The following is a 25725-nucleotide window of genomic DNA, read 5'->3' as shown; positions in this document are numbered from 1 at the left end:
AGTGAGATTCTTTAGTGTCTTTCTGGATGATTCCATGCCAAGAGGTCTTCCTCTGTGTCCTCACAACGGTAATAACAGTAACATTATGAATCAGTCAGGGTTTACCAGAGATGCAGACTTAGTAGGTTACATGCATTAAGGGATTTATTACAAGGAATTGGCTTACTCAATTGTGGGACTGGCTAAACAAGCTTGAAATCCACAGGGCAAGCAGTCAGGCAGGTAGACCATGAGCAGGCTGGATCCCTGTGAGTGGAGCTGAAGCTTCGAGTCTCTGAATCCAGGGAGGGCCTAAGCCCTCTTTTAAAGGACTTTCAGCTGATTACATCAGTTCTACTCAGGATAATCTCCCTTTCGACTAACTAAAATCAACTGATTAGATACCTTACAACTGCAAAATCCCCTCACAGCAGCAGTAGGTTAGTATTTGATTGAATAACTGGGTAAAGACGTGTGTGTACATGCATGCTACAAAATGGTTGCTGCCTCCTTTCTTTTCTCCACCTCTTAGGAGAGAATATCCTTTGACCCTAAGTGGAAGCCTATAAGAAGGGGAATTCTGGGCAATGTGGTTCAGCCCAGCCACATCACATACTATTATTTAGTAGTCATGAAGAGAGAGACATAGGTAAAAACAACAGTTAGTATTTCTTCATTCTGATATCTGGCAGCAAGTGAGTGATGCTATCATCATTGGCTAAAATCAGGAACTGGTATTAATGCATTTTGTTTTGTTTTGTTTTCTGCTTTGTTCTCCTCTGTCATAGACAGTGAAGAGTAAGTGAAGAATTTGAGGGTCATCAGCCATTGTGAACTCATCAAAGTTAGTAGCACTTAAAATTTGCTTTTAAAATGAATGGAAAGATGTACAAGTTTTTAATAGCACAAATATTTTTTCTCATTTGTACCTATTTTTTTGTCTTTTGTATACAGATATTCCCACTCTGGCCACTGCCCAAAGGGGCTCTTATCTGAGGAATACTGCTGACTTCGTGTCCCTAGTTTTACAGAGCCATCTTTCTGAAGCATAAATTAGATTACATTATTCTACAGCTTAAATCCTGCCATGAACTTCCCATCACCCAAGAGTGGATCTGAAACTCCTTAGAGTGTCATTTAAGACCCTTCTCTATGTGGCTGCCATGCATTTTTTCAACTTTATGTCCAACCTTGCAATATACACACATCCATCTCCCTCCCACACCCTCTGCAGGACTTTTTGGTTCCAGAACATGCCATGTGCTTTTCTCCTTTGGAGCTCTTTGAATAGGATGCCCTTCCTCCCTTGTCTGCCTGTAGATAGAAACATTCTGTGCATTGGTGGAGTCGACCCTGACCACCATTTTCTCAGCATGCTGAATTACTTCTCTTCCCCTCTGTGTTTGCACAGCTTTGTTTGCGCACAGTAGACTTTTGGCTGGGCCATGTAGACTGCCTCCTCCATGAGTTTACCAGCTTTTTGAGGACAATGTCTGTTTTATTCATCCTCGAATTCTCAGTGCCTAGCAGAGTGCATAGCACAGGGTAGTTATGCAATACATATTGGAGTAAAGGAATACAATTCAAATAAACAGTCTCATTAACAGATGCAAACCAACTCCTCTCATGACAGCAGAGAATCTAAGCTCAAACAAATTACCAGAGTTGGCAGTTGAAGTACTATATATAAACAGAACTTAATAAATGCCTTTGTTTGTCTTAAGCCTTTGATGACAGTGATGTGTTTTTATGAACATAGATAACCACAAGCAGATGTGTCAAAGCTCTTTTGTCCAGGAATAAACTGAGTTTTGTCATCATCTTGACAGTACTTTCCTGGATGAGTGTTCAGGAAACATGAAAAGTTTTTAGAACCATTCAACAAATGTGTAATAAAAGTTTGTTATCTTGTTTTATTTGTTGTTATATTGTCTCTTGGCTTGAGTTTTTATTTGGGAAGCTAATAGAGAGATGGGATATTAGAAAACCAGAGGCAAACTGCTTGGTTTATTGAAGCACTAACCAAATGAATGCAGGTATACAAGTAATCCAGGAATCCTATGCATTAAGGAAAAATTTATTTCTATCACCCCTGTATTGTTGTTACCTTGTGAACCTGGCTTGGTTTTTTCAGCAGTTGGTAAACTGATAAGCCTGTTTCTCACTCTGTCATTCATCTCATCAGTTTACCAGCCCAGAAATCCTCCTTTCAGTCTTTACCAAAAAAAAAAAAAAAAAAAAAAAAAAGTGCAGATGCACTCACAAACACAAAAGTTAATTAATTAATTTTTTTTTGAGATAGATTTTTGCTCTTGTCACAAGGCTGGAGTGCAGTGGCGTGATATCAGCTCACGGCAACCTCCACCTCCCGGGCTCAAGTGATTCTCTGGAGCAGCTGGGATTCCAAGCGTGTACCACCATGCCCAGCTAATTTTTGTATTTTTAGTAGAGACGGGGTTTCACCATGTTGGCCAGGCTGGTCTCAATCTCCTGATCTCAGGTGATCCACCAGCCTCGGCCTCCCAAAGTGCTGGGATTATAGGCATGAGCCACTGCTGCGCCCGGCTGAATTTTTTTCTTGAGGCTGACAATCATGCTATTTTTTTTTTCTTACAAAATATTTTTCTTCTTTTTTTTAAAAACAAAAAACAAAAAAAAAAACCCAAGTTGGTTCTAGTAATATCTAAATTTCATTAAATTACCAGGGAAAAAATATTTTCTTTTCCTAAATGAGAATTCAGGGATAATATGCTTGCTGCTCCATAGAAGGTGGCTGTTCTTTAACTTGTATCAACCTTCCTCGTTTGTACCATGCCCCCAACACACGTACACACACCACACCATACCATGAACATTAACAAGGGAAAAATGGCCTGAATTTTATTTTCTGGGAATGATGACATTCAAATGAGTTATAAAATATGCAAATGTATTTTAGATTCCTTTCTTGGTGCACAAATCCATAACATTTTCTCCTAGGTTGATAATATGGTCATGAAGTTCTTGGGTGCTGCATTTTGTACAACCAGCTCTTGCAGTGTAAGAGAACCATCATCCACTTGGGGGCACCCAGGTACTTAATGAAAAAAAAAGAAGGCATTGCCAAGAGAAAGTAATTTGATCACAAAAATAAGGGAAAATACTCAGGGTAGATAATCTATTCCAACATAACAAATCCAGAAAGTAGGCCTGTGTTGTACAGAGATGACCATGCCCTAAAGACACCTAATGTACCATACAGACTCAGTAAAACCCTGGTCAGGTACCTGTTAGTTGGTACTTCAGCACAGGCACGTAGCCTGAGAGACAGAGGGGCCCAGAGGCAGACAAGCAAAATGGGCAGTGATTGGCAAGAGAATTCAACTGTAAGCTTTCCAGGGCGGGGACCATGTTTGGTTGACTCTGTTGTGTGCTGGGTGCCTAGCACTCTGCTATAGATATGAACTCAGTAATATTTGTTTAATGAATGGCTGGCTGGATGAATTGAGTGAATCTAGGAGGAATCTAACAGGAAATGGATGGACAGAGACTGAGGGTTTAAAGCAGTGATAACTTACCGATGAAGGGAGTTAGTTAGCATGAGGCATCACTACGGAGGCACTGCACGTATTGAAAGATCTATTTGATTGGCTAGAATGTTTGCATAAGAGATAAGAATTCATAAGGAAATTCCCATGTTACCTATTCTAGTTGCAGTTTTGTCAGATGAGATATTTTGTGATATTTATTATATATAAAATATATTTCTTTAAATGTTGATTTGTATTTTCAGTAAGTAATTAAATGATACAGAAGCTCAACAGACATGGAAGCTTAAATTACAAATTTTATGGTACCATCCTGAACAGTAATGTTGCTTTGAGCAGAAGAAATTCTGAAATGCTGTTTGAGTCCTCAAACAGTATTCAATTATGATAAAAATATTTTAGTGTTCCTAATTCTTTATTCTGTCTAATTCTTTGAGATTAGAAGAATTCTAATACTTTGGATATCCAAGTATCTGCTTAGACAGCTCAGTTGCTGCATTTCTCTCTGACTCTGGGCAGACAGGATTCTATAATGCAGTATCAGTCTTACCAGCCATTTCCAGATGGACTTGAGGGTGGCTGCTCCTTGGTTTAGAAAGACAGTCTTACTGGATCTTTTCTTTATCTTCCTGGACTCAGAAATTCACTTTTATTAGTTCAGCCAGGGATAAATGAATCCTACAGGTTTGCTTAAAATCAGATTCACTGGGGATTGATGAAGAGCAGGATAATAGTTTGTTTATTCTGAGAACTTGCAATTTCCAAATAGCTGGAAAAGTTTATTGGTGGGTAATCATTCTTCTGCCAGGAAAATGTGCCACGAACCTACATTAAGGTGACAAGATTGCTTGGAGGGTACTGAGCAGAATAAAGGGAGCCTGATGGCCTTAATCCTATAATACTGTTTCCAGTTTGGAAAGTCAACCCAAGAAACATTTATTGAGGGCCTACTGCATGTGAAGGAAAGGAAGCTGGCAGTTATTGAACCCCTCCTGTGTGGTAGCACTGTTTAGTGCTTTAACACTTTGGTTTTTGCATGCTTGTTGCATTTAATCTCATTGAATGGGTAAATCACTGTAGAGAGTACAGGGCTGAAAGAAGCAGCCTCTGCCCACAGGGACGTTCTAGACCTGTACTGTCCAGTATATTGTCCCCTAGCCACATGTGGTTATTTGAGAATTGAAATGTGGCCAGTCCAAGTTGAAATGTGCTCTAAGTGTAAAATAGACACTGGAGGCTGGGCGCGGTGGCTCACACCTGTAATCCCAGCACTTTGGGAGGCCAAGGTGGGCAGATCATGAGGTCAGGAGTTCAAGACCAGCCTGAACAACATGGTGAACCGTCTCTACTAAAAATACAAAAATTAGCTTGCCGTGGTGGCGCATGCCTGTAATCCCAGCTACTCAGGAGGCTGAGGCAGGAGAATTGCTTGAACCACGGAGTCGGAGGTTGCCATGAGCTGAGATCATGCCAGTGCACTCCAGCCTGGGCATCAGAGCAAGACTCCGTCTCAAAAAAAACCAAAAAAAAATAGACACTGGATTTCCTAGTACACAAGAAATGTAAAATATCTCATTAATAATTTTTGTGTGGATCACATTTTAACATGACACCGTATTTTGGATAAATTAGGTTAAATAAACTCATTAAATTATTTTCACCTATTTCGTTGTACTTTTGATGTGGCTACTAGAAAATTTAAAATTATATATGTGGCTCACATTTGTAACTCGTACCGTATTCGGTCGGAATAGAGAACAGAATAGAGGTAAGACATAAACATAAATTGCTGAGATCTAGGCTCTCTTCAAACCTTATGACAAGCATTTAAATTGGAATAAACATTTTGAAGTATACTTTGGCAGTATCCCACAACAATAAAATCTGGATCTGTACAGGACTTACTGTAGTATTCCTGTAGTACTGTGTCTGTACTTCAGAAACAGAATGCCGAGCTTAATATAGGCGCACCTAACACTGTATTTAACTTTTCCTTATGATTCCATCTAAAATATGTATTTGTATGTTATTAGCTGTTAATTGACTATAATATGCCAGGCACTATGTGAGGTGTCCACTACAATGGTAAATATGGAGATCCAGATTCAAATATTAGATGATTCTCTCTAAGGGGGGAGTTTCTATAGATATTTGCTATCTATAGGTAGCTATGATACCAGATACAAAGTGATAGATGCCTTATGTGTGGCAGGTAAAAAGCTTTGGTGGTTCTAGAGGAGTGTGGTCACTGTCTGGCTTGGAGCCTGTGTTTGAGCTGGAGCTTGAAGAAAAATAGGATGTCTATGGAAAGATTGGGCAGGTTGCGGTGGTGGTGATCCAGGGGAGGGAACAGCAAGAGGAAAAGCTCAGAGATGAGACATTCTTTGGGAAGAATGGGGCTAATTCATTTGCCTGGGACATGGCATATGTGCAGGGGAATGATAAGAGACTGGACTTTAATAGTGGAAGGCCAGGCTAGGGAATCTGGACTTTTTTTCCTGAGTACTTAAATGTTATTCAAATGGTTTCTTAAATACACAATTAGTGGTCCCTCTAAAATTCTGAATGCCTGAACACGTGCTACTGTCTTTTTTTTTTTTCCTTCTGAGAATGAGGTGACTTAGTGCTTACATGTTTTTAAAATAAATTCTGTTGAAATAATTACTTTGAGACTAGTTTCTTCAAATCCTCCAAATGTGGTATTTGTTTTGTTCCAAGCAGCAACATATGCTTTTTAGGAGTGAGAACTATAAGACACAAAGAGATGAGCTGAGACAGGAGGATACATTTTTCTTTGATAGCCAATTTCTTGAAGTGTTCAAAAATTACACCAGCTCTTTATGTGTCTTATATTTCCCATTCTATGAAAGAAAACCACTCCATAGAAGTTATTTTTAAGAATATGAAGTCAAATAATACCCCTGGGTCTTGAAAAGACCAAATGGGTACACATATTATCCAAACACAGAGAGTATAGGACAAGAGTCCTGAAAATGCTGGAGAGCGTTACAGTTAAGAGGGTGGGCTGGGCGCAGTGGCTCACACCTGTAATCCCAGCACTTTGGTAGCCTAAGGCAGGCAGATCACTTGAGCCAGGAATTTGAAACCAGCCTGGGCAACATAGGGAGACCCCATCTCTACAAAAACATTAATACAAAAATTAGTCGAGTGTGACGGTGCATGCCTGTAGTCCCAGCTACTCGGGAGGATGAGGTGGGAGAATCACTAGAGCCCGAGAAGCAGAGGTTGTAGTGAACCATGATTGCATGACTGTACTCCAGCCTCGGTGACAGAGCAAGACCCTGTCTCAATAAACAAACAAATAAACAAGCAAACAAACAAACCCTATCTCAATCAATAAAATAAAATAAAAAAAAACAGGAGTCAAACATTTAGATTTAAATCCCAGCTCTACCATCTGCCAACTTTTATGCTCTGTCTTCTAATATCCTCAGATCAACACTTTTACGTCCACTCCTTTGATTCTGCCACCTTTTTACTTTCCATTAATGCCCTGTGTAGTCCAACTTTCCACTTTACTCACCTTATCTGCTTGGTCCACTGTTGTGGTTACTCTACTTGCCTCTCTCCTCTTTCTATCCTAGTCTCCTGCAAAACACAACCCTGGTTAAAATCAGAGTTATTCAGGCATAACTCTACACTTTCTTCCAAACAACGGAGCATTCCTGGAAAACACACTTACACAACACTCTGATGACATTAAATTAATCACCCCACCCTCCACCCCTGCCTCCACTGATACTCAGCCCTCTCTGGCAACTCTACTTCCCTAGTAAACTCACTCTCCCAGGTGACTATTTCACACCTTTTTTTCTTTCCTCAAACCCCTAACATCCCTTCCCAGACTCTCTCTTTCAGCCATGGATCTTACTGCTTATATCACTGGGAAACTAGAAGCAGTTTCCCAGCTCCCATATTCTCTTGCATCCATCCATCATCTGTCCCCCCATCCCCTGCTCTTTACCATGGACAAACGTGCATCCTCCTGGTTGACATCCATTGCACCCCATTGGACCCCATCTGTTGCTCTTGCCTGTTCAGAACTCTGCTTTCATAGTTTCTGCCCACTAGCTTCATTAAAGTTCCTCTTTTAACAGGATCATTCTTATTCAAACATTCCATAATGTCTTCCTTCTTTACAAATACCTCCTCTTAATTCTTTATCTCCCTCCAGATTTACCCCATATCTTTGTTCCTCTTTAAAGCAAAACTCTGATAAGTTGTCTGTTCTCACTGTCTCCAATTCCTTACCCCACACTGTCTTCTAACAACATCTTATAAACATTTCAAACATGCAGGAAAGTTGAAAGAATGTTAAGGTGAACACCCATAAGCCACCACCTAGATTCTACAATCAATAGTTTGCTTTATTGCTTGAACATACATCTTGTCCCCCATCTATCCCTTTATCCTTTCATCAATTCATGTTTTGGATACATTTTAAAGTAAGTTGCAGGCATCAGTACACTCACTCCTAAACATTTCAGTGTACATATGATTAATTTGCTTCCCTATTTGTTTATAGTTCTCTTTTGAAGTAAAATTTATATACACTGAAATGCTCAAATCTTTAGTGTACCATTCAGAGTTCTGAAAAATGCATGTACTACCTCTGCAATCCAAACCCTTTTCAAGGTACAGAACATGACCATCGCCACAGAAAGTTCCCTCACGTTGCTTACCAATTGGTCCCCAGACCACCCTCTTATGCTCTGCCAGAGGCAACCACTGTTTTGATTTTTTTCCCACCATATGTTATTTTTGCCTTTCTAGAAGATTATCAAAATTGAATCATACAATGTATGTACTCTTTTATCTAAGTCTTCTTTCACTCAGCATAATGTTTCTGAGATGTATTCATATCATGTGTATCGGTCATTCATTCCTTTCTGAGTGAATCCATTCCTTTCTGAGCTGCTGAGTATCATTCCATTGTTTGATGATACAACAGGTTGTTTATTCATTTTTCTACGGGTGGATGCCTGAGTTGCTTCCAGATTTTGACTATGGTGAATGGAGTCTTTTTTTGTGGCTGTGTTTTCTTTTCTCTTGGATAAATACTTTGGAATGAAATGACTGGGTCATAGGATAGGTGCATATTTAGTTTTATAAACAACGGCTAGACTTTTTTCTAAGCTGGTTGTAGTTTTACACTGTGACCCATGGTGAATGAGAGTTGTGCTGTCTCTGTATCCTTGCCAGCATTTGGGTTTGACGGTCTTTTTAATGTTTACTCGTTCTGGTGGGGATGTAGCAGTACCGCATTGCGTTTTTCTTAAATTTCCCTGGTGAATATTAACATGGAGCACTTTTTCATATGCTTATTGATCAAGACAGAGTGAAGAGTCTGTCTTCCTTTGTGGATGTCCAGTCAAATCTTTTGCTCACTTTTATCGAATTGTAGGCATTCATGATATGTTTTAAAATATTAGCTCTTTGTCAGATATATGATTTGCACATATTTTATCCCAGGCTGTGGCTTTCTTATTTATTTTTTAAATGATGCCTTTAGATGAACAGAAATTTTGAACTTTGGCTAAGTCTGTTTTTTTTTTTTTCCTTTTTATGTTGATTGCTTTCGAAGCCATATCTAAAAGCTTTATGATTTTAGTTTTTACATTTATGTCTATGATCCATCTCAATTTTTGAGTGTGGTGTGAGGTCATGGTTGAGATTTATTTATTTTTGCTATATAGATATTTAGTTTTTTTTTTTACCATCATTTGTTAATAAGTCATTTTTTTTCTCTGTTGGATTTTTCTCTTACCTTCATGAAAATCGAGTGACCACATAAGTGTGCGTCTATTTCTGAGCTCTCTATCCTGTCTCATTGATCTATTTATTGATCCTGTACTAGTACCACACTGTCCTGGTTACTATAGACTTACTACGATGTCTTGAAGTCAGGTAGTGTTAAGTCCTCCAACTTTAGTTTTATATTTTTTATGATTGCTCTGGATATTCTAAATCCTTTGAATTTCTATACACATTTTAGAATGAGGTTATCAATTTGTACAAAAAAGCTTGATGAGATTATAATTGGTATTGTGTTGGATCTATAGATCAGTTTGTGGAGAACAGAAAATTTAACAATATTTGGTCTTTTAATCCATGAACACGGTATATCCACTTATTTAGGTCTTTAATTTCTCTCAGCAATGTCCTGTAGTCACATTCTCATTTGAGCCCACTTTTTAGGCTTTTGCATAAATTTCTCCTGAGCCCACTCTTCAGGACATCAGTGACCTCCTTGTTTCTGTATCCAGTGGTCAGTTCTCAATCTTGCTCTTTCTCCATCTCAGCTCCTTTGACATAATTGATCTCTCTATCATTGATGCACTCTTTTCACCTGGCTTCTGTCTTTCTCACCACACTCTCCTGGGTTTCCTACTACTCCACTGGCAGTTTTTTTTTTTTTGGCCCCCTTTACTGGACCCATCTCTTCTTCCTGGTATTTAAATGTTGGAGAGTCCTGAGTGTCAGTCCTCAGATATCCCTCCTTTATTCACCCTCAGTCAGTCTGTGGTGAAACTATGTTACTTAAAGCTAACTACCACGTTTAAAGCCACCTGACTTCCAAGTCCTGAATCTCAGACTTATGTATCCAAATCCCAGTCCTGAATGTTAGACTTATGTATCCAAATCCCAGTCCTAATCTCAGACTTAGGTCTCCAAACCCCAGTCCTCAGACTTACATATCCAAACCCCATTCCTGAATCTCAGACTTATGTATCCAAACCTCAGTTCTGAATTTCAGACTTACGTATCCAAACCCCAGTCCTCAGACTTACATATCTAAACCCCAGTCCTGAATCTCAGACTTATGTCTCCAAACCCCAGTCCTGAATCTCAGACTTATGTATACAAATTCCAGTCCTGAATCTCCAGACTTATATATCCAAACCCCAGTCCTGAATGTTAAACTTATGTATCCAAACTCCAGTCCTAATCTCAGACTTATGTATCCAAATCCCAGTCCTGAATCTCAGACTTATGTATCCAAATCCCAGTCCTGAATCTCAGACTTAAACATCCAAACCCCAGTCCTGAATCTCAGACTTATCTATACAGATCCCAGTCCTGAATCTCAGACTTACATATCCACCCCAGGCCTGAATCTCAGACTTATGTATCCAAGCCTCAAACTTAGGTATCCGACTTCCTACTTCTCTTCATTTGGGTATCTAAAAGGTCTCTCAAACTTAACCTACCCAAAATGGCACTCTTGATTTGCCCCTAAAACTTACTGCTTCTCCCCAGACCCCATCACCCACAATGTTCCCCAGCTGAATAATTAGACTTTTCTCCCTGTTACTCATATGAGTCTTAGAGTCTTCCTTGACACCTCTCTTTCTTTTACGCTCTGCATCACGACCCACATCAGAAAATCTTCTTGGCCCTATATTTACAGTAGATCCTAGATCTGACTACTTCTCTTCATCTCCCACCTGGATTACTGCAGTATTCTCCTAAGTAGTCTGCCTTCTCTCATTCTGTTCTTTTTTTATTTTTATTTTTCATTGAGACAGAGTCTTTCTCTGTCCCCCAGGCTGGAGTGCAGTGGCACGATCTCGGCACAATCTCGGCTCACTGCAACTTCTGCCTCTTGGGTTCAAGCGATTCTCCTGCCTCAGCCTCCTGATTAGCTGGGATTACAGGCGCCCGCCACCACACCCAGCTAATTTTTGTATTTTAAGTAGAGAAGGGGGTTTCACCATGTTGGCCAGGCTGGTCTTGAACTCCTGACCTCAAGTGATCCACCCACCTCGGCCTCCCAAAATGCTGGGATTACAGGTGTGAGCCACCATGCCCAGGCCCTTTTAGTCTCTTCTTTACCTACCCAACTTGTGTAATCGTTTCAAATGGCACAGTGTTTCACTTTCTTGATTAAAACCTTTCAGGGCCTTTTCATCATATTTAAGGAAAAACATAAATGAAATTATGCAATGGTTTACAAAGCCATACATAACCAGACTCCCCAGTTTCTTCTCTCACTACACCCTCTACTGTTGCCCTTTCTTTCACAGCACTGACTACACTGGCCTTTTTGTTGTTCTTGAACACGCCAAGTTTGTATTGGCCTCTGGGCCTTTGCAGTTTCTGTTTCTTCTGCCTGGAACCTTTTCCCAGGTGATTACAGAGCCTGTCACCTCACTTCGTTCAGGTCTCTGCTCAAGTGTCATCACCCCAGAGAGGCCTCTTCTGACCACCTTATCTAAGGAGTGTGCTACCTCGCCACTTATACCATCTCTCTCCAGTCCCTTACTCTGCTTTAGTTTTCTTAACAACACTTAGTATTATCTGGCTTTATATATATTTGTTTTAATTTTTGATAGTCTGTCTTCCCTAATAGAATATAAACTCCCTGAAGATAGAAGTTTTCTGCTTTCATCACTAACGCTGAAAACAATGCCTGTCGCATAGTAGGTGCTCACTAAGTACGTGTTGAATGCCTGACCTTGGGAAATTTAAGCTTTCTGGCCCCATTTTCGTCACCTGAAAAATGAGGAAAATAATTGTATCTAATTCATATGGCAGATGTGAATGTCAAATAAGATATTGAGTCTAGTAAGATATTATGGCAATAGTGTTGGCTATTATTTTGTAATTATCATTAAGTAACATAAATAATTTAAATATCTTGTAAGCAACAAATACATATATGAATGCAATGTAAGGTAGAATTTTTGCTATATGCTTTTTACAATGGTTGATTTCAGAGGTATAACTTGTAATATGTAGTTACTGATTACTAAGTTGGAGGAAGTAGTTATAAGTACATGAAAAGTTAAATGCCATCGCTATTTAAATAACCCATCCAGATAAAATAGAAAGTCGCAAGGCATAATTTGTTGCCTAGTGGATTTGCTGCTGCTGCTGATGATTGCTGTAGTTGTTGAGCAATTTTGTTTTTTTTTTAAAGCAGGGTGACCTGAAAATGCTTTGTAGGGGACATGGGTTTGGGCTGCCCCTTGAAATGCTGGGGAGGATTTGACTCCTTTACTGTCGAGGAGGGGGAAGGGCATTGCCACAGTTGGGACAGTGGCACAAACTCAAAAGGAAGGAAGAACTAGGTAATTTGAAAAATGGAATAAACCAATTTGGCTGGAAAGTGAGGTCTTGTGAGAAAGCAGATTGAGAGCAACACAAAAAACAGGGTAGGAACTAGAGCAAATGGCTTCAGGTTAAAGGAACTGCTAGGGCAACAGGAAACCCTTCCTTAGATTGGGTAAGCAAGGAAGGAAATGCCTCTGGGTAATTAGGAAAGAAGGTAAATTATCAAGGGCTTGTTCCTGCCAGGTTGAGTCCCCTCTTCCCTTACACTGCAGGCAGCTCTAAGCAAAACCTCTGCCTTTCCTACAGCGGATGGGTGTGCCGTGTCCAGAGACAGACAGCAGTAGGAAGACCAGCTCTCCGGTTCCTGGGACGTAGAAACCAATTTTGAACTCTTTTTACACACAAAAATTTTCACTCTAGTTTTTAGGTGACTGATTAGAAGGCAAGTGACAATTTTCACTCTGGCTCCTTATTTAAAAAAGAAAGAAAATAATAGAGAAACTTGGAAATTAAAGATCCATCCATGAACATAGTAATTTACATTTTAACTGCATATTAAGAAATGTTCAGCTTTTTTTTAAGCAGAAGTTACTGTATTGTGTCAGATTAGTCATGTAAACCCACATTCTCATTATTGTGTAAAAGGAAGTCATGTATTATATAAGAAGGGGCCAAAGTCGTCTGTGAACTGATCACGTTATTTAAAAAGAGAGGTTATCTAGTTAACCTTGAGATAAAATTTGTTTGAAATTATACAGTTTTATGTAAAATTACAGTAATTTAAAAGAGTGCCATCACACACACCTTCAGTTTTTTGTTATTGCTAAGTTACGAAATGATGTTACACTTTGCAGGGTTAGAATAGATTTCAGAGCAATTTGTAGTAATTAGGAATAACCTTGTAAAAGTAAAAGAAGAAAAATAAAACAAAATAAAATGAAATATAGACAGAAGCCATGACAGATGTTACAGAATAGGGAAGGGATGTGAAGACAATAGGCGCCGTTGTCATTACCTCAGCCCTGGCAACACACATCACAGATTAAATAATGAATGCCAGTTGGTGGGCACAGAGAGGAAAGAACAGAGAGCCCATTGTTTCAGCTCGTCCATCTAATTTCAAACCAATTGCTTAAGTAAAGTCTTCTGTCTTGGTTAGAGCCAATGGCATATTAAAAAGCTGAAATATTGCAAATCTTGTAATTCACTCTGGATCACCAATCAGAACTAAATAAAAGAGCTTTGAGCAAGGAAACAAATTAAATTCTTAGGCTTACCTGCAAATAGAAGCCTGGAGAGAAGTGCAACTCATCATTTGGGTGGGCACCCACTGTGCCCACCTCTTGTGATCAGGTTCTAGCTAGTGTGGTATGAGGGAGGGGCTCTTCATCTTACTCTTCTGTGCCCATGACTACAGCTCCATAGAGTGGGGTGACAGGTACTGCCGTCTGCTGCAGCACTGGCGCAGTGCTGAGGCCCAGGCAGGAGTGTCTTTTTAGATGGTAGCTTTTGCTGAGGTTCAAGGCAGGTTTGGGTTCCTGCCTTTTCCTACTCTGAATCAATGCGATGAACTAACAAGCTAATACATGTGAAAGCACTTCGTTTACACAAATGAAGCGGTTACTGTTTTTATTATTTTAGGGTGTGGAGTCACGTGGTGGCAGAAAGAACACAAAGTCAGAAGTCCTGGGTTTGCATCCTAGCTTTGAAAACTGGCTCCATCTCATACTAGGGTCCCCCTTTTCACAATGCTATTTTTAAGTGTTTTCCTGTGGCTTTTTCTTTCCCTTTTTATTTTAATTAATTAATTTATTTATTTATTTACTTATTTTGAGACAGAGTGTCTCTCTGTCATCCAGGCTGGAGTACAGTGGCATAGTCTCTGCTCACTGCAACCTCTGCCTCCTGGGTTCAAGCAATTGTCCTGCCTCAGCCTCCTGAGTAGCTGGGATTACAGATGTGTGCCACCACGCCCGGCTAATTTTTGTATTTTTAGTAGAGACGGGGTTTCACCATGTTGGCCAGGCTGGTCTTGAACCCCTGACCTCAGGTGATCCGCCCCTCTCGGCCTCCCAAAGTGCTGGGATTACGGATGTAAGCCACTGCGCTGGGCTCTTTCCCCTTTTAAATCAGATGTTCTTTACTTTTACTTGTGCCATGGGGACCTCTTTGACATTCTAATTAAGCTAATGAATCACTCTACAGAATGTTTATTCTGTAAAATTAAACACATAAAATTAAAATGCATAGGATTACAAAGCAAACCAATTATACGACATGAGGTTATCAATATGCAAAGAAGTAAATATGTCATATTGTAATACATGTCCTTTATTGAAATGCATTACTTACCAGTATCTAGTGGCAGGTCTAATAACTACTGTAATTTTGAAATAGTGATGAGTGGAAATGATACTTTGAGATATTGCAATAACTAATGTGATATGAAAATATCTTTGATGTCTAAGACAATATCTTTGATGTCAAAGAAAATATCTTTGATGACAAGTTACAGAAGGAAATGATAATTTTAGTTAGAAGTTAGTAAAAATAAAACTAAAATTTTTTATCAACAGCCTGAATTCTGTCTGACACCCTTAGCCTTGCCTTAAATTTCACTCTTTCTTCTTATGCTGTACATTTTCCAGGGACAAACTCTGTGTCCCACTGTCCCCCAGCTGCAGCTGCTCCTTCAGTGTCAGTGACTCCTAAATGTGCACCTCTGCTGTCTAGGCAAAGGAGTGGAGCACCTGGCCTGCATCTCCTGGGGCCTGCTGGATATCCTCCCTGAACAGCTCAGACGACCTCAAACCCAGCCTCCCTCAGAGAACTCCTTGTCTTGAGCATCTCCCCCCCAGCTCCCACCACACTGCCCTTCCTCCTTGTCCCTAACTCTGTGAATGGCATTAGCAACCACCACGTGGCTCCAGCGCCCAGCTGGCTTGACAAGGGAGCCAGTGCACATGCCGCTGCGGGGGTTACTGCACAAGCCTCCTTGATGCAGTTTATGAAAGTATAAACTTATATGTCTTACAGCACTGGCCTGTGCTTGCCTTTACCTGGAATGTCTAAATTTCTACTCACCCAACAAGGCCTCATTCCTCTACTTACCTTTTCAACATGCATATCTGGACACTTTCCGGTTTAGCATCTGTTGGTGATGCCTCTTTGCTCCATGATGTGACATAAGAGGACTCTGCCTTCCTCACAGCGTTTTCTTCTGCTGGTCCCTCAGCCTCACTAAGGTCCCTGCAGGCAGTCCCTCCAATGTCCCCCACCCCATTTACCCTTTGCTTTGGCAGACTGAGTGAGTGCCCTCTCCCTGGGGACCCTTTCCCTTCCATGTCACCTCCAGGTCTCAGTTCTGTGGCCACTTCTCTGGAAAGCCTTTGAGGACTGTTCACAGTGCAGGCCTTATCCACTGTCTACCTGGCCCTTGCGTTTGACCAGGGCCTGGCAGGGTTTAAGTGGTACGCACTCAGGAAGAAACAGTTATTAAAGTACATGGCTAGGAGCACCGACCTGGGTTCTAATCCCAGCTCTGTCTCTAACTGTGTGATCTTGGCAGTGTACTTACTAGCCTTTGGAAGCCTCGGTTTTCTCATCTGTAAAACTGGTATAATAGCCGGGCGAGGTGGCTCACGCCTGTAATCTCAGCACTTTGGGAGGCCGAGGCGGGCAGATCATGAGGTCAGGAGATCGAGAGCATCCTGGCTAACACGGTGAAACCCCGTCTCTACTAAAAATACAAAAAAATTAGCTGGGTGCGGTGGTGGGTGCCTGTAGTCCCAGCTACTCGGGAGGCTGAGGCAGGAGAATGGCATGAACCTGGGAAGCGGAGGTTGCAGTGAGCCGAGATCGTACCACTGCAGTCCGGCCTGGGTGAAAAAGCGAGACTCCGTCTCAAAAAAAAAAAAAAAAAAAAAAAAAAAAAAAAAAAAAAACAACTGGTATAATAATAGAGTGGTAATGTTTAAATGAGTTGGTACTTATAAAGCACTTTAGAACCAAGCTTGGCTCATCGGAAGAGCTTAAATAATGCTATCCTTATTCATTTTAGTTTTTTGTTTGTTTGTTTGTTTTGTTTTGTTTTTTGAGACGGAGTCTCCCTCTGTTGCCCAGGCTGGAGTGCAATGGCACGATCTCGGCTCACTGCAACCTCCGCCTCCCGGGTTCAAGCGATTCTCCTGCCTCAGCCTCCTGAGTAGCTGGGATTATAGGTGCGCTCCTCCATGCCTGGCTAATTTTTGTATTTTTAGTAGAGACGGGGTTTAGATGGGGTTTCACCATGTTGGTTAGGCTGATCTGGAGCTCCTGACTCGTGATCCACCTGCCTCGGCCTCCCAACGTGCTAGGCTTACAGGCATGAGCCACTGCACCTGGCCTCATTTTAGTTTTAGTAGTACAGCTTGGGCTCATTTAAAAGTCATATCCTGCTATACTCTTATTATTGCGGGGTTTTATTAAAGAATGTAGTGTAATTTGGTGCCCATGACTTAACTTTTCTTCATCTTCATTAAGGTTAATATCAGATATTCATCTTAGAAGAATTAATTTATATGTGGCAAAAGGAAATCAATTTTTACTGAAAGATAAGAGAAATTCTGGGAATACAGACATACAGACTGATGGAGACACAGCCCCACCAGTAGTTTATCTAGCTGAGTTGGGGATTTATTCATATTTCTTCCATTTCAAAGATTGTGTTGGTCTCCCAGGAGTATTTTTTGAAGCTCTTTCTGCAGAGGAGAGATCAATATTATTTATCAGAGGATTTCCTTGGGCATGCAAATCATCATATATGTTTGCAAACCAGATCCATGTAAAATAGATGGTTTTGAATCTCCTTTTTTTGCATAAGCATTTTTATATCCTCTAGAAATATATCACTATTGTGGGGAAAAATTTAATAATATTTAACGACATACTGAATGTGACATTAATGTGTTCGCATAGCTGATCCTTCCCTGTTTTTCTTCCAACATCAAAGTAATAACATTTCCCCTGAGGTTTGTTCAGCTCGTCCAACCTTCGCTTGGTTTTGCCAGCAGGTGGGGTACTAGCTCCTTTTAAAGTCATCAGCCACATGTCTTGAGGCTCGTTTTCTTTTCTCCAAGAGAAAAGAAATTGTCTTGCCCCCTCATTCTAAAGTGACCCCATGAGATCCTGTTGAGCCCTGACCTGGGAGTGGGTAGAGGAGGTGGGCAAGGTGTGTATTAGATCTAAAATAGTCTCCAGGATTTTCATGGCTGAATTTGTTGAGCTAATCGCTTATATTTCACAGGTTTTGAGTAACTTGAATTTTACCAGTAATTCATGTAAATCAGTTTGGCAACAGGTGAATCAAGCTTTGCCTGGCATATTTGGTCCAATCTTATGGTTTAGGAGAAACAATAATTAAAGTTCAAAAACCTTGGTCGTTATGTTAAAATAAGTCTCATTTAAACAAAATACAAATCATGGCAACAAGCCATTAGAATTAAAACTGTTCTTGGAGTTGAAAACTAGGGGAAAATAAGTATACTGTGAACACATTGTGTTAAAAAGCTGATGTTCTAGCAATATGCTAGAACATTACTGACTTTGTTTTAAGATCTAACTGCTTTAAGGAATTGATTGACTACATTTTTCTAGAATGAAACATAAATTTCTTACTTTGAAATCTTGGTGAGTGGTATTAAGTTCCATTTTAAAAGGCATCTTAAAGATCCATGTTAAAAGACATGTCTTAGCTTATGCATCTATTCTAAATGTAGGTGGTGAAACTGAATTATAAGAATGTTTTTAAGATTTATAGACACTAAGTCAGAATCAGAAGTTAGAAAGTTCTTTGACAAAACTTCCTATTGAATGTATGTTAATCATTGGATTTGATGAGGCTTTTAAGCTTATTCAATGTTATCTGAAAATAGTAATACTATCTACATTTGATTCTCAGAAACGATAACTTCATATGTCCCTCTTATGCAATGTGAAATTACAGTGCTATCTGTTCCATAACTGCCACACAACTTGGACAATATAAAAGTCATTTCATGGCCCTAATGGAGGGCAGACTGTATCCCCTTGTTTAAAATAAATCAGTCACTTTAATGCACTGTCTGAGGGGAGAGAAGGGAGTGAGAGTTCTCTTTGTTTAAGTTTGTGTTATGGTTTTCTTGGGCAGCAAGTACAAAAGTGCAGCCTGAAGCTGTAGCTCATTCTGTATGTGGGTTTTATTTCTCACAGCAGTCCAGTGTCTATTTAACATATGGGGAGTGGTTTCAAGTTCATTACTAAAGCTTATAGGCTAAAGTGCTTTGTGGGCTTGGCTATGACTTAAGTTGCCTTGAGGGAGTCAGCCAAAACTGGGCTTGGGAACAGGAAGGCTTTGCCAGTTCATTTGGATTCTCAGGGTAGTCAGTTTTGCCACCTCTTGGCTATCAGCTGCCTTGGAGATTGGTTTCATAGTAAGGATTCTTTCTTTAAGGTGATATGGAGCAACTACTTTCACAGGGGCACCAGGTTAGTAAATAACGTTTTGCACTTTCTGCTGCGTGTGTCAGATTTTCTTTCTGAGCTCATGGTGTGATGATAGGACAGACTGGGTTGCTGCGTTCTTTTAGAAAATAATGTGAGTTCGTTTATCCTGCAGAGGTTTAGGGGGTTATGTTTCTCCTTATAATATATGCATTGTTTGACCATATTAAATACAATCGGAAGCCAAGAGGAAATGACATATTAATATCTGTGTTGGATTTGCAGTCCAGAGGTCTTGTTAGTAAATATCAGCACCGCCCCCGCCACTTTTTTTTTTTTTTTTTTTTTTTGAGATAGAGTGTTGCTCTGTCGCCAAGGCTGGAGTGCAGTTGAATGATCATGGCTCACTGTCGTCTCAACTTCTTGGGCTCAAGTGATCCTCCCACCTCAACCTCCTGAATAGCTGGGATTACAGGTGCATGCCACCACACCCAGCTAATTTTTTTTTTTTGTACTTTTTTATAGAGACCAGGTTTTGCCATGTTGCCCAGGCTGGTCTCCAACTCCAGGGCTCAAGTGATTCACCTGCCTTGTCCTCCCAAAGTGCTGGGATTACAGGCATGAGCCACCTTGCCTAGCCCAGTTCCTTTCTTATAATTACTTTCTTTGTGTCCTCGCATTAGACCTTCTAGGTGCATATATGATTTTATACGCAGTTGATTTTATTTTTCAAAATGTTAAGTAGCAGGGTGTTGGGCCCCAGTTGGAGTTGTCCTCCCTCACCACACTGGTGCATGCTTATCTGATGCACGGTTTTTCCTTGGGCCTACTCCTTGGAGTTACAGTGAACCAGAATATCACTTTAATTTTTCTCTTTGAAAAGTCTGGCACTTTTCTGGAATGCCTCATAAAATACTGGCATAAGAATTGATTCAGGCAGAATGTACAGGTGGATTAAGCCCAACTGAATTTTGTCTTCAGTTTTGCTGTTTTTATTCTCTAGTGATTCTTCAGAATACGAGATTACCCTAGGATTAAAGAACAGCTGTAAAAATGGAGTGTGACTTGTAAAACATAAAAGTATAGTTAATAGTAATTAAGAAATTAAGTCAATATAATTAAGCACAGAGAAAGACATTGTATTCCTTAATCTTGTTAATTTAAAGATCTAAAGAGCAATTCTGCCTTTGTTAATTTGCCACCAAAGCTATCTGGCATGAAATTGTTCTATAGGAGTAGTTCAATTTGGTGTTTTAAAGTTTGCGACACTTTATGAAATATAGTTTCTATTGCTTTCATGTTATTTTAAGGATGCTTTAGTTCAGGGTAATGTACTAGGGTTTTAAAATATGCTAATATGCTTCTGTTATTGCTATTTTATTCTCCTTTTTTCCCCACTGGGAAATACAGTGTATAAAAAGGGTCTGTTCTTTCATGTTCTTCTCTGCTTAAAAAAAATTGAGGGGGAAGGGAGACAGAAATAGGTACTTAAAAAAGATCTTTGAGGTGATATGCTAAACTTTAAGGATCCCTTTTCCCATCAGTGCTAAGTTGAAGTTATAATGTTATGGCTGCATGCCATTTTGGGATTACAAAATGGACTGTATTTTATACCCCCTAAGACACAATTGTATAGCTGTGTTATTGCCCCTGCCTCTGTAGATATTTTCTTTAACAGTAAGTTTATTACATCATTTTAGCTTTCCCAAAAGTGCAAAGATTGCTATGACTTTGCTAAGTTTTATATATATGCCATATATATGCTATTACTACACATATATGCTACTGTGCAATTATTAATTATTAAATGATACTAAATTTTAAGGAATGACTTGTCCACCTGATTGTAGCTGCCTGATGATTTTAGAGAGAAATATTAAGACATTTTAGTCGTTGATTACTTGTTTGCGCTTGATGGGTACAGATAAAGGTCTTTAAAAGCTTATATGAAACTCATTTGTATCTTGTAGATCTCAGTTTCTGTGTTCCCAAGTGCTTCATAGCTTTTCATCTGGAGATGGTAACAAAGCAAAGACCACAGATTCAGAACAAAAATAGTGTGGCAAAGGATTAGATAAGAGTGGAACTCCCTAAAAACCAGATTTTAGGGTTTTCCCAGAGAATATATACATTAAAATGTTTCCTCCAAACGTGGGAGAAAAAAAAAGGACTGTACAGTAGTAGAGAGTTCAAAATCTGTAAATTTGGGATAAAGTGTCTAAGCAAACCTTAGATTATTCCTGATTCTAGGTTTGGAACACACATTGCACTCTTGTTCTCATTCTGCTGGACTGGCTTAATTTTGTTATATCTGGGTCTTTTGGCTAATAAGAGATGAGCATTTGTCTCATAACATACCATCTAATTTTAAGTTGAATTTTGTGCTAATTAATTTTTATCCAACATGCTTTCTTGTTGATATTCAAAGTGATTTAGACGCCTCACATATCTCAGATGGTTTATGAACCTAGCTATGACCCAGAAGGATGTGATGCTAATTTTCTTATAAAATGAATCTGAGTTTCAAAGCTGGAGATAAATTCTTAGGCAAACTTTTTTAACTTGAATTGGCTACGCCCCAAACGTTGAGGAAGTTGCATGGCAATAGAAGATCAGGACTCTGAGGAAAGAATTGAAGAACTAGGAGTAGTAGTGGTATTAGAGATGAATTTTCTGACCGTCGAAACTTGGTAGATTTTCACCTGATGGACAAGTTCCGTTCACAGCCCAGATCACTCCTTGTTCCTGTGTGATCACACATAGTCTTGATCTTTGCAGCATATGGTTTGGGAGGTGCAGGCTTTTCATCTGCAGTTTATAGCCTTGTCAGCTTCATGTAATGACTAAAATGAACTGTGCCACATCTGCCTTTTCCATGCCTAACCTCCTGGTTCTTGCCCCCCTCAAGAACCAGGTGCTTGTGTACACATAGGTCTTATGGTTACATATCAGAAAATGTGGGAGATTGTGATGCCACCCACCCTGGAAATTCACTATTTTAGTAATGTCAGTAAATACTTAACTTCCCAGAGGGATTGCAAAAGCTGAGGACAGAGTATACTCCTGGAGCCGATCTGACCACAGAGCTCCCCAGTTGCCTGTTTCATTCTGAAGAACCCAATTTAAGTTTGACCCAGCATTTCTGGGGTAGTAGTACTACCCCAGTAGTAGTAATAGTCATAGCAGAAGTGGTAGAATAGTGGAAATAATAATAATAATAATGAACACACAAAAGGCATTTCCTAAGTGCAGTCACTGTTCTAAGCCCCAGCCCCCCTCTTTTTTTTTTTTTTTTTTTTTTTTTGAGGCAGAGTCTCACTCTGTTACCCAGGCTGGAGTGCAGTGGCACGATCACTGCTCACTGCAACCTCAAACTCTTGGTCTTAAGGTCAGCCTCCCACCTTGGCTTCCCAAAATGCTGGGATTACAGGGACAAGCCATGTAAACAAAATGCTGGGATTACAGGCATGAGCCATGTAAACATGCCCGGCCTGTTCTAAGCCTTTTCTTTAATCCTCACAACAACCTTAAGTGGTTGATTTTCTTTATTGTCTCCATTTTACAGTTGAGGAAACTATCCAAGAAAGTTAGATTGACCCAAGTCAGAGCAACTAGTAAGCAGCTATGACAGTGTTGTGCATCAGAAGGTGCTGTGGAGGGGGAAAAACTGAAAACATAATCCAATATTAGAAAAATATAAGAAAAAAATACAACCTAATACATGTTGGATTGTATTATATCCAATATAACCCAGTATTTATTATTGAGAAGCAACCATGTAGATACTGACATCTGTGCTGCTCTTCATTTAGAAGATGCTCCGTTGACCTACTGTCAACCAGCAAGGCAAGCCATTTGTGTCCTTTCTCTACTTGGGTTGGTAAGCTTGTGCTCCACTTTCTCACCTACTCTGCTCGTGACCAGTGGCAAGAACCTGGTGACCAATGGCAGGATATAGAGGTTGCCCATGGCCCGTAAATGAGACCGGTAGTGGCCAGGCCACATGGAGAATACCCCACTGCATTGAATACTGTCTTTTAACCACTTAAGCTACTTTTGGGATTTTAGAAACTTTTTAAGGCTAAAATAATAAAACCACTAAAGCTAGGAACTTGGACTTTTCTGATTGTTTAGTTTTAATTTGGCCTGTATGAGTGTCCTCTTTATTTCTGCCCAGTATGACTTCCTGCTAGTAATCAGAGCTCTGGTTATTTTGTTAGTCTTGAAGGTTTCCTTAAGTTTAGTGGATAACCAAGATTATGAGACATGTATTTTTTTAAAAGACATAAATGTGCATTTGAAAAATATTGGGCAAATAACTTCTACCCAATTTGGCTAAAATTTAAGTGTGTTACAAATAAGTTTAGAACCTTTAACAATGTAGAACAAGATAACCCAGACAGATTAAGGAGCTAACTTAAAAGAAAGAAAAGAAACGAAAAAATAAAAATTCTGATCTTTGAATGGGTAAGCACTTTCTCTTCCCAAAATCAATAGAGGAAATCACAAAAGGAAAAAGTCAATAGATTTAAATTTTCTAGGTAGGAGTGTAGAAGCTTTAAGTATAAAAATGTTAATTGAAGCATTATTTATTACCATGAAAAGTTGCAAATAATAAAAACGTAGAGTAGCAGAAGAAAATTGCATGATGGACCATCACAATTTTATTTATGGAAAATTGTAATAGGAGGAAATGGTGATGATAGATCTTTAAGTTAAAATAATGGATATTACACTGTCTCTCCATCACACATCTGAATGTGTTTAAAATATACCTCTCTATGTGTGTGTTATGCTTACAGAGACAATAGAAAGGATGATCACCTTAAGTTAATAGGGATTTAGGGGTTATTTTGAAGGTGGGATTTCTGATGATTTATATTTTCTTCTTATACTTTTCTACATATTGGTATTTTAAACATGATTACTTTATATTCATTTAAAAAAGGGAAAAACTATTCATGGAGAAAAAAATGAGAATATACCAACATATAATAGTAGAAATAGTAGACTAACATAACTCTTAATCTATTTAAGGTATTGACTCTAAAACTGATTTTAATTTCCTCAAATTTGTATATATTTAAGGTTTTCTTAGATGAGAATTTACCATTTTTATAATAAAAATTAAAATTGATTAGAAGTAACAGGTTAGAGTTGAGGTAAAATGAATTTTTATAAAGGACAGGATCATTTTACTTTGGAGAACAATTATATTGCTGCCCTTATACATCATGTTAGGAAACATACCTTTTTGACTTTCCTGTGTCAGGCTTAAAATTTTAGTTAGGTTTTTATAGCTAATTAAATTATAAGGTAGATAGTGTATTTAATAAAGGATACGGAGGAAGTTCACGTAAATACTTGAAATGTCAGTCCAGGAAAGATTCTTTGAGAGATTTTCAATATGTCCAGTTGTCTGGATAACACTTCTTTGGTCTAAACGCAGTTGATGATGTGATGAAAGGGACAAGTCAGCATACCAAGACAATCCTTAGAAGGGACGATTTGACTGGAATGCTGAAGACAGAAGAAAACCTTAGAGTAGCTGGCTTCATTCTTCCCCTTCCTCATTTTACAGATCAAGTCACTGAAGCCCAAAATGATTGAGCCCTCAAGTCTACAAGGTCGTAGTAGATTCGAATAGAGGCTTTTGGGGTCCTTTGATTTCCCCCTCTGCTGCTCTTTATAATATTCTGCTCGTTTTTACACACTTTAGTAATGATGAATGAAATTTTATTTCCATTTCTCCTAGGTTGGTAAAAACTCAAAGCTAACACCATTCAGAACTTACCTAATGATGTTTGAAAAAGAGGTGGTAGGCTGATAACTGCTTCCTAGGAAGACCTACCAACTTCACCAGCATGCTCATTACTGTCATCATTGTTGTTGGAACATTTTGTTCTTGGGTACAAGCTTGCTTTACACACATCTGGTTTCTATGTTTGTTCTGGAAGACGGCAGCCACATGGAGTGACTAGAGAACACTTGATACTGAGCTCTGGAAATCGTTTTTTAACAGCTTTATTGATATTGTATAATTTACAGATCATAAAGTTAAGCCCTTTAAAGTATACAATTCATTAGTTTTTTGAATATCTACAGAGTTGTGTGACCATAACTATAGTCCATTTTTTAAACATTTTCACCACTCCAAAAGGAGACTTTGTACCCATCCTCCCTACCTCCCTCTTTTCCTCCCCTAGCTCTAGGCAGCTATTCTTTCTTTTCTTTTCTTTTCTTTTCTTTTCTTCCTTCCTTCCTTCCTTCCTTCCTTCCTTCTTTCTTTCTTTCTTTCTTTCTTTCTTTCTTACTTTCTTTCTTTCTTTCTTTCTTTCTTTCTTTCTTTCTTTCTTTCTTTCTTTCTTTCTTTCTTTCTTTCTTTCTTCCTTGATTTGCCCATTTTGAACATCTCATATGAATGGAGTCATACAATGTGTGAGAATCCTGAAAATTTTGATTTGATTTTCAAAGACCATGTAGACAAACATGACCTGGTTACTCTGCAGGCCCCATCTTCCCAACAGTGTCCTGAGTGTGAGATTAAGACCAAATGAACTCTGTCAGTGCTGCCAACTATTTTATTAGATTAAATGACTTGTTTTTGGCCTCTGGAGTGTCTAACTCTTTAACTTTTCAAAGTTAAAGAAAAGTGCATACTCATTAATGTGAGTCTGTTGCA

At 39.2% G+C, this 25725-nt stretch overlaps 1 protein-coding gene across 6 annotated transcripts in view; it reads left to right on the top strand.

Moving 5' to 3' along the window:
- The window catches only part of PLD1 (phospholipase D1), a 204104-nt gene that overhangs the window by 20137 nt on the left and 158242 nt on the right, over window positions 1–25725 (top strand). Inside the window, exon 1 of one of the 6 annotated variants that reach the window (XM_054481497.2) lies at window positions 18933–19088. The exons of 4 other annotated variants lie outside the window; for them this stretch is intronic. The gene's annotated coding sequence lies outside the window, so the exon portion shown is untranslated. Of the gene's footprint in view, window positions 1–18932; window positions 19089–25725 lie in introns of those variants that run through there. One more of the 6 variants, XM_063662422.1, reaches the window with a different exon arrangement.

The sequence above is a fragment of the Pongo pygmaeus genome, chromosome 2 (assembly GCF_028885625.2).
Source record: "Pongo pygmaeus isolate AG05252 chromosome 2, NHGRI_mPonPyg2-v2.0_pri, whole genome shotgun sequence".
Taxonomy (NCBI): Eukaryota; Metazoa; Chordata; class Mammalia; order Primates; family Hominidae; genus Pongo; species Pongo pygmaeus.
Note: the sequence above shows the minus strand (reverse complement) of the source record. Positions and strands in the feature narration are given on the sequence as shown.